The sequence below is a fragment of the Eptatretus burgeri genome, chromosome 9 (genome assembly GCF_056783735.1).
Source record: "Eptatretus burgeri isolate ZD-2024b chromosome 9, Ebu_testis_v1, whole genome shotgun sequence".
Lineage (NCBI taxonomy): Eukaryota > Metazoa > Chordata > Myxini > Myxiniformes > Myxinidae > Eptatretus > Eptatretus burgeri.
This window is the reverse complement of record NC_140969.1, coordinates 5,346,294-5,355,140: the sequence shown is the minus strand read 5'-3', so window position 1 is coordinate 5,355,140 and position 8,847 is coordinate 5,346,294. Positions and strand designations below refer to the sequence as shown.

General features: G+C 46.9%; 1 long non-coding RNA gene across 1 annotated transcript in view; it reads right to left on the bottom strand.

Moving 5' to 3' along the window:
- Window positions 1–3,622: 3,622 nt before the first annotated feature.
- The window catches only part of LOC147019456 (uncharacterized), a 30,724-nt gene continuing 25,499 nt past the window's right edge, over window positions 3,623–8,847 (bottom strand). Inside the window, exon 4 of the long non-coding RNA XR_015062012.1 lies at window positions 3,623–4,380. This is a non-coding gene — a long non-coding RNA (uncharacterized LOC147019456). The remainder of the gene's footprint in view (window positions 4,381–8,847) is intronic.

Below are 8,847 nucleotides of genomic sequence, written 5' to 3'. Positions count from 1 at the left end.
GAAAATACCTTTGAGCTGATACCCCAGACAAGAATATTCTTTTGAGCACTGATTATAATTAATAGGTCACATGGTCTGGCAGCCATATTGGATTGAATGAAAATCTTAAAAAAAAAATTATTTCTCTTGAACCGCTTCATCAATTGACGTGAAATGTCACAGTCGCGATCTCGTAGTCATGGGGAATGCATTCTAAATTTCAACCTGATCAGACGCATGGTCCAGCAGTCAGAATTATTTAATATTTTTAATCTGGGTTCAGGGATTTCAATCAAACTTGGCACATTGGTACAAGTATTATAATGATGTAATAATGTGGGCGGAGGCATATAATATCTGGGGATCTCACGACATCAAAGAGTGCCCTTCTAGTTTTACTTGCATTCCACGAAGCCAAAGCTGCACGTCCTATTTGTAACTATGAAGAAGATATTGTACTTTTAAAGCGGCTTGGAGTAAATGTTGGAAGTGCATATCACAGGGATACAGGGGGAGCACGGATTATGCATACTTTAGCAGACTTGATTAGTGCAAGAAAAGGTGAAATCAGCTGAATTCTGGGGTCTGCTTTTTGTCGGATCAGAAGACATTTTTTTTTGTATACCTTGGTCGAGGCTCGTATGAGAGCTAACACACAACTCACAGCAAGGAGGCATGAGACAAGAGGGGCGGGAGTGGAAGGGACAAAACAGTGGGGAACAGACACATTAGGTGAACTGTGGAAGGGAGAGGGATGGGGATGGGATGGGGAACATGGCGAAGAGAAGATGGACATTTCAGGGACTTTCAGGAAGGAAAGCAGGGGAATTGAAGGAAGTGGGCTTGGGTGGATTATCGGGGGTAGAAAAGATCGAGGATTTGGATGGGGGAAGATAAGAGGTGGTGGTGAACAGCTGTTTTGAAAGCCTGGAGGGAAGAATGGGAAAGAATAGAGTGAGGAAGTTTATTCCAAAAGCGGGAAAAAAGAGGAATGAAAGAGTGAAGATGAGCAGTGATTCGTGATTTTGGTAGTTTTACCAGAAGGGGGTTGTTGGCGGACCTTGAGCGCCCTGTGGAAATGTGGTGGGGACAAATCGCAGAGAGAGCAGGCGGGGCAAGGCTGGAGAGGAGTCAGTAGAAGACAGAAAGACCACCGACCAACCTGCGGTGATTGAGTGAGAGGCCCAAAGACTCAGCTTCATTGCGGGAGATGCCGATGATCTTAAATGCCCTGGTTTCGACAGCGTGAAGCCGAGAAAGGTGGGAGGCAGGAGCACCAGCCCAGAGGGGAGTGCAGTACTCCATCAGGCTACGGACAAAAGCTTTGTAAGTGGTCAGGAGCTCAAGAGGGCCGAGGAAGGACTTTGCACGACGGAGGATTCCCAGTCGGCGACTGGCTTTTGAGGCGAGGTTGGAAATGTGACTTTCCCAGGAAAGGTCATGGCAGATAGTGAGACCTAGAAGCTTGAAAGAAAAGACTTCTTCCAGAGGATTGTTGAGAAAGTGGATGGGGGGGTTTTGTAAACGGTCCTTTCGAAGAGACATAGTGAGAGTGTGAGATGTGTCTGGATTGAAAGACATGTTCCACGTGTTGGACCAGTTTGTGATTTTATCCAGATCTGCAGTGAGCGAAGAAGCTGCTGCTTGCCGGTCTGAGGGATGACAGATGGTACGGCAGAGGGTGGAGTCATCAGCAAAGAGAAATAGAGGATTTTCCAGAGAGTCCGAGAGATCATTGATGAAAACCAGAAAAAGAACAGGGCCCAGAACGCTACCTTGAGGAACTCCAGCCTGCACAGGAAGAGGGGATGAAAGAACTCCATTTAGGGCCACACGTTGACTGCGACAGGAGAGGAAGTCTGCGAGCCATGAGTGGAGATGGCCTTGAATACCATGGGAAGAGAGTTTGGTGAGTAGGGCAGGGTGCCAGACTGTGTCAAAAGCACGTGATATGTCCAGGGATACGGCTCGGATTTCCTGTCTGGCATTGAGGACCTCCATCCATTGATGGGAGAGCAGAAGCAGCATATCCAGGGTAGAGTGACCTGGTCTGAAACCAAATTGATGATTGGAAATCAAGCCATTGGAGAAGACATTAACAAAACAGAGCAGGAAATAGTGTGCATTGTGAGTGCATCAAACAAAGGGGAATTTTCTTCCGACTTCCTTGGTGATATTCTGCGAGGTGCGGATCACTCAGCCCAGGATATTGTGAATGGAATTGTGAACCCTTTATTAACGTTTCGGGACTAGGGGATGATTTGATGAGAAAACTAGAGTTGGCTTGCACAGACGGGGCTGCAGTGAATGTTGGTGTGCACAATGGATTTGGACCAAAATTACGTGGCATCGTTGAAATCTGGAATCCCCTCGTTCATTTTCTGTGCACCGCACGCGCGCGCGCACACACACACACACACACACACACACACACACACACACACACACACACACACACACACACACACACACACACACACACACACACACACTGGGAAATTGCTCAACATCAGCTGATCATTGTGTTCCATACTGTGAAATATCCAATCGCTGTATTTGCAAGGTAATGAGTTTCTATTTGCAAAAAGGAAGAGCAATTTAAAACGAGAACGGGCATTCATAGAGCGCATACCTTCGCCGCCACTACTTTTTTTGTTCTTGGTATGAGTGTGGGGAACTGGTTTCATATGAATGGTCTTATGACACAAACCACATATCTATAATGTCATGACCCCCCCCCCTCCCGGGGGGCTACGGACGAAACAACAATCAACTCACGTCGTTTTGGCGAGTCTTCACTCACAAACTCGGTGAATACAACGTTTCAACAAGAGAAGGTAATCTCGTTTGATGCTGGTTTCATGCAAATCGAATAAGAATTGACTGAGTTATGCCGAAAACTGCATATTTTTCAAGGGCGTGACCCCTCCCCCCGACATTTTACCCCAACCGGTGACATGTGTTATGACGTCATTGTGTCACAAGATTGGGCATTAAATTCTGAACATTTTGGTGCTGGGTTCATGTAAATCGGAGAAGAATTGACCGCGTTATGACAAAAACCGCATATTTTTCAAGGTCGTGACCCCCCTGACCTTTGACCCCTAACCGGTAACAAGAGTATGGGCGTCATTGTGTCATATTGCATATCACAAGATGAGGCGTTGAATTCTGAACATTTTGGCATTAGTTGCATGCAAATTGAATAAAAATTGACCGTGTTATCGTAAAAAGGCGATTTTGACCTTTTAGTGACCTTGACCTTGACCTTTGACCCGAACGATCCCAAAATCTAATCGAATGCTTCCTGGCTAATAACCAATCATCCCACCAAATTTCATGCAATTCGGTTTAATACTTTTTGAGTTATACGATTCACAAGATTACAAATAAATAAATAAATAAATAAATAAATACACGCCGACCAAAACATAACCTTTCGCAGAATGCGAAGGTAAAAAAAACTGGAAACATTAAAGAAACGATGTGAAGAAAATAGGATTTCTTATATAAAGCTGGCAAAGTTTCACGATATCAGGTGGTCCGCGCGGAGACACAAGGCATTGCTGAAGATTTGAGGCTTTTACCAGCCATTCAGGTCCAAGTTTCAACAACTGATGATAAGTATTTGTAAGAAATTTGTAGTGCGTTTTCAGTGGGTTTTTTTGGCCACATTCGTAATATCGGCAACATTTTACAACACGCCTCGCTCACATCTCAGCATGAAAAACGAACCATTGGCGAATGCAAGGATGAGCTTGTGGAAGCAATTGGGCAATTTACAATTTTACTTGAAAGTGATGGCAAGTTAGGAGAGGAAAGAAACATGTGCACACGCACGGACAAACTTGACATTTTGAGAGCTTTAATTCATGAATTTGAAAACAGATTTGAGTCTTATCTCCAGCTTCATGCAAAAAAATTTTGATTCTTCATCGCTCGACCTTCTTTTTTATCCACTAATTGTGGTGGCATGGATTTCATGCTTTCACTGGCTATGAACAATGGTGCATCACCACTGCTCCCGAAAATGGGGGGCACCACTGATGCAATGCCACTATTACCAGTTAGCTGGTACTCATTTCACCAACCTCAGAAGGATGACTTGCTGAGTCAACCCCTCCTGGTGTTAATTCAGCAGCCTGCAGAGCTCAAGCTCAGGACCCTAACCACTAAGCCAACATCAGGATTAAACATGGTCCAAGGAAAATCAAGACATCCACAGTTTTGGCAACCAAATGCTAAGTTCTCTGCTTCAGAAATACGAAGCCACCGTTACAGTTGACACAGACACTGTTTTGAGATAATGGATGCATTTAAAGCAAGGTGGACAACGTCTTGCAGCCTCTTCTGTATATGATTTGGTCATTATTGGAAGGGGATGAATACTTTTGCAGGCATCTGTACACACACACACACACACACACACACCAAACACACAGTGTAACATGTAGCAGGAATATTTTCGAAAGTAAAATCAAACTTTAGCAATGTACAAAGCAGATGTGCAACCATCTCACCGAACGCTGCATCACGGACTACAGTTGCACATTCAAGCATCTAATACCATATCAGGAGCAAAATAACCTTCTAATGTGTTTCCGAAATTGTAGTGAAATGACATATGATGGCCTTGTGAAACAACTTAGGAGTGTAAACTTTATGATGCATGAAAATATTCCACTTATTACTCCGTTCACTGGATTGATGGATCAGGTGACTGGAGCATGTTCGGTCCGACACTGGATTTAACCATCATGAGCAGGTTTTAATTAACTTCCGTCCCTCCATCAGATAAATAGTCATTCATGCCTTATCGATTGATTACGTATGTCAAGATGACTAAATTCATGTCACACTGCACTTTTTATGTCGATGGGACACAAGTTTATGTTTTTAAGCCATTGGGTTCCCCAGACCCCAATATTTTGACACAAGATGGGACACAAGTTTATGTTTTTAAGCCATTGGGTTCCCCAGACCCCAATATTTTGACTCTCAGCGTAAACATCATCCGCTCACATTGTCTTTATGCACTTTGCACACCGATCTCTCCAAACCCAAACTTTCTTCGCATGCTTCGGCAGCGACTTGTGTTGCACATGAATTCAAAAAAATAAATCCAAAAAAGGTCCACCAAAGTTTTAAGGGTGTACTTCTTTTGTCCTTGTTTCCAGCACATTCCAGCTTGTTTCCAGGCTATGGATTCCATCTCCATACAATGGGAATGTGTGGGCTGCAGTTGTGTTTGCTCTATGGGGATGGGAAACTACCTTGCCTCAGTGACATGGATGCATGTACCTTGTTCACCCACAACAAAACTTCATCATCTCGCGCAATGTACAGGCCTATCATTTACACTTAGATTCTATTTTTCAGAATTTTGAAAACAACGACTGATGTTTTTATGATGGTAGAGTTTTTGTCAGGTTCGATCTGTGACCTGCTGCAGGTACCATGTAAAGCTGTACTAACCTGTTCCATGGTCGGGTTGTCGGCGACTAAACCGTCTCCCCCACCAGGTTTTCTGGTGAGGAGGGTGTTTGGATATGGGCACCCAGCAGGATAAAAAACAAAACCTGTCAAAGGGTGGAGGAGCTCCTTGTGAGCGAATAGCCATCCATATGTAGTGCCTGTCTGTGTCTGTGGATGTCCTCCTGCAGTTGGGTTACCTTTTTCTTGAAGGTTGGTGGCAGGATTTGGATGTTGGCAAGCTCAGGGATGAGAGAGTAGCTGAGGAGTTTGCAAAAAGACTGAGTGGACACTTGGGGGGTCTGGGTGCTTTGGGGGGACCTGAAGAGTTGTGGAGCGCCTTCAAGACCACCGTCCTTGATGTTGCCGGTGGATACCTTGGAGCTCACCGCAGGGCAAAGAAGAATTTTGTCTCTCAAGGGACACTGGATACCATTGACCAGAGTTGCAGGGCCAGGCTGAATGGCAGAGCTGAGCTGTTCAGGGAGCTGAGGCGTAAAACTGTACGTGCACTGAGGGTGGACAAGGAGGCCTATGTGCGAGGAATCTGTGAGGGGGTAGAGCATCACCTGTGGACAGGTGATTCTCGTCCCGCTTACAGGGGAATTCACACATTGCGTTCATCCAAGCCCATCCCTCGGAACACTGCAGTAAGAGCAGAGAGTGGTAGGCTCTTGACAGAGGAGTCTGAAGTGAAGGCCCGCTGGGCTGGTTACTTTGAGCGGTTGTACCAGGCTGATCCCCCAGCTGTCGAGTTGGATGTCAGGGGTGTTACAATCCCTGTTGCTAACCCTCGAATCAACTGTGGTCCACCTTCGCTTGTGGAAACACGGGCTGCGGTGAACCAGTTGAAACGGGGCAAAGCTCCAGGGATCTGTGGCATCCATGCTGAACTTCTCAAGGCTGGTGGAAATGCTGCACTCGTGTCGTTGCATGCAGTTTTGTGCTCTGCCTGGAACACAGGCATCATCCCAACTGACTGGAAGAGGGGCCTTGTTGTCCCTCTCTGGAAAGGGAAGGGTGATCGCCAAGACTGCAACAACTACCGAGGGGTGACGCTGCTCTCAGTGCCGGGCAAGGTCTTTGCTCGGATAATTCTTGATAGGGTTCGCCACCATCTGCTTGAGCACCAGCGTCCAGAGCAGTCAGGCTTTACACCAAAGTGGTCAACGATTGACCGTATCCTTGCACTTCGTGTCCTCACCGAACGCAGACGAGAGTTTCGGCAGGGGCTGCTTGCAGCCCATGTTGATCTCTGTAAAGCGTTTGATTCAGTGAATCGGTATACACTCTGGAGGATTGTTGGTCTTCGTGGGGTGCCACCAAAACTGATCAATCTGTTGTCTGAACTCTACTCTGGTACTGAGAGTGCTGTGAAGTGTGGTGGTACCATCTCTGACTTATTTCCAGTTGTTACTGGAGTTCGTCAGGGGTGTGTACTTGCCCCCACACTTTTCAGCACTTGTATGGACTGGATTTTAGGGAGGATGTCGGAGAGGTCAAGCTGCGGTGCATCGTTGGGGAATGTCAAGATCTCGGACCTTGATTTTGCAGATGATGCAGTCATCCTTGCGGAGACTTTAGATATCCTTTTGGGGGCCCTCGAGGTGCTGAATGAGGAGTCGGAGCCGCTGGGATTACGGGTTTCTTGGATCAAAACTCAGATCCACGCTTTCGGTGACATCTTGGATGCTGCTGTCCTGTCTGTGTCTGTTTGTGGTGAGGATGTTGAGGTCGTGGATAGATTCACTTACCTTGGCAGTGATATTCATGTCTCTGCTGGCTGCGAGTCAGAGGTCAATAGACGTCTGGGTCGGGCCTGGGGAGTCATGGATTCACTGGATCATGGTGTGTGGCGCTGCCGGTACCTGTGCGGGAGGACGAAAGTCCGAGTCTTCAGCTCCTTGGTACTTCCAGTCTTGCTCTATGGGTGCGAGACTTGGACTCTGACCAAGGATCTGAGATGGAGACTAAATTCCTTTGGTACCAGGTCTCTTCAGAGAATCCTTGGCTATCACTGGTCGGATTTTGTGTCCAACAAGCGGTTGCTGAGAGAGACTCGGATGAGATTTGTTACCTGCATAGTCCGTGAGCGTCAGTTGCGGCTGTATGGACATGTGGCTTGTTTTCCTGATGCTGCTCACCAGATTCTCTCAGTGAAGGAGTCTCATGAGTGGAGGAGGCCAGTGGGCCGACCACGTGCCTCATGGTTGCAGCAGGTTGACCATCATCTCAAGGAGATGGGGATGGGCCTGGCATCTGCCTGTGGGATGGCCAGACAGAGGCCCCTGGAGTACTGGCGGAAAGTGGACGCAGCGACGCGCTGTTCTGGCATATGCTCCCATACCTGACCTGACCTGAAGTTTTTGCAGGTTTTTCCAAATCATTGAATCATTATCCATGATATTGTCGTCGATTAATTTCACTCTTACTCGGTGCAGAAGTGCAAATGAAGAGAAAAACGGAACAGGACAATTTAATGGATAATGTCATGAACTATAACATGGCTGTTTCAACAGGCCAACTGCCAACTGGCAAGGGCTGCAATTTGCCAACTCACAAAAGGATTGGCCTGCCATCTCCGCAGCATCCTATATTGCTTCTGCCTGCAAATCCTTCCACAGAAGCCGACTCTCTCATACACTAGTTTAACCCATTCCATCTGTGGTTATTCACAACCCCAGCTCTGGAAGATTGGAACACTGAATCCTGTGTCAAAGCAGTTGGGGTCAAACAGTTTTGCTTTCTCAACATGGAAGACTAACCCGACAGAAGGAAACTTTATCTTTCTATAAGGTACACAACAAGTGTTTGTCCATCATTAGGTAAGCAGCAAATATATTGTTACGGCTGTGGAAATTCGCAGAGCACCATATAGGTCCTTCGTTCAGTTATGCCGATAAGTTTCTGTTCAGATAGATTTCCCCACCGTTGTCTAATGAGAATTATTCGTGTGATCAGGGCTGTAATCTTTGAGGTAGCCGTTTTTCTTTTACTATCGTTATTTTGGACCAACCACAATGCCAACCACCAACCACATTCTCCACCACGCCAACCACTAACCACCATCTCCACCACCAACCACCTTCTCCACTACGCCAACCACCAACCACCCTCTCCACAACCGCCTTCACAACAACGACATCTCACCATCTCCTAATCCACATCTCCCCCAATAGATCAACACGAACAACATCGCCTCACCTTCGTCTCCGAAACGACGCAATCTTGGCGCCAGCCACGGCAAGTCCGCATCGAACGGCATCGCTGCAGGCAGACGCGGGGGTTTCCTCGCCGCGCAAGTCGCTGTCTTTGCGCACGTCCGCTCTGTGCAAGCTTCGTCCGAGAATCAGATCAGGAGATCGAGAGGGGCAGAGCCAGCGGGGGGGGGGGTGG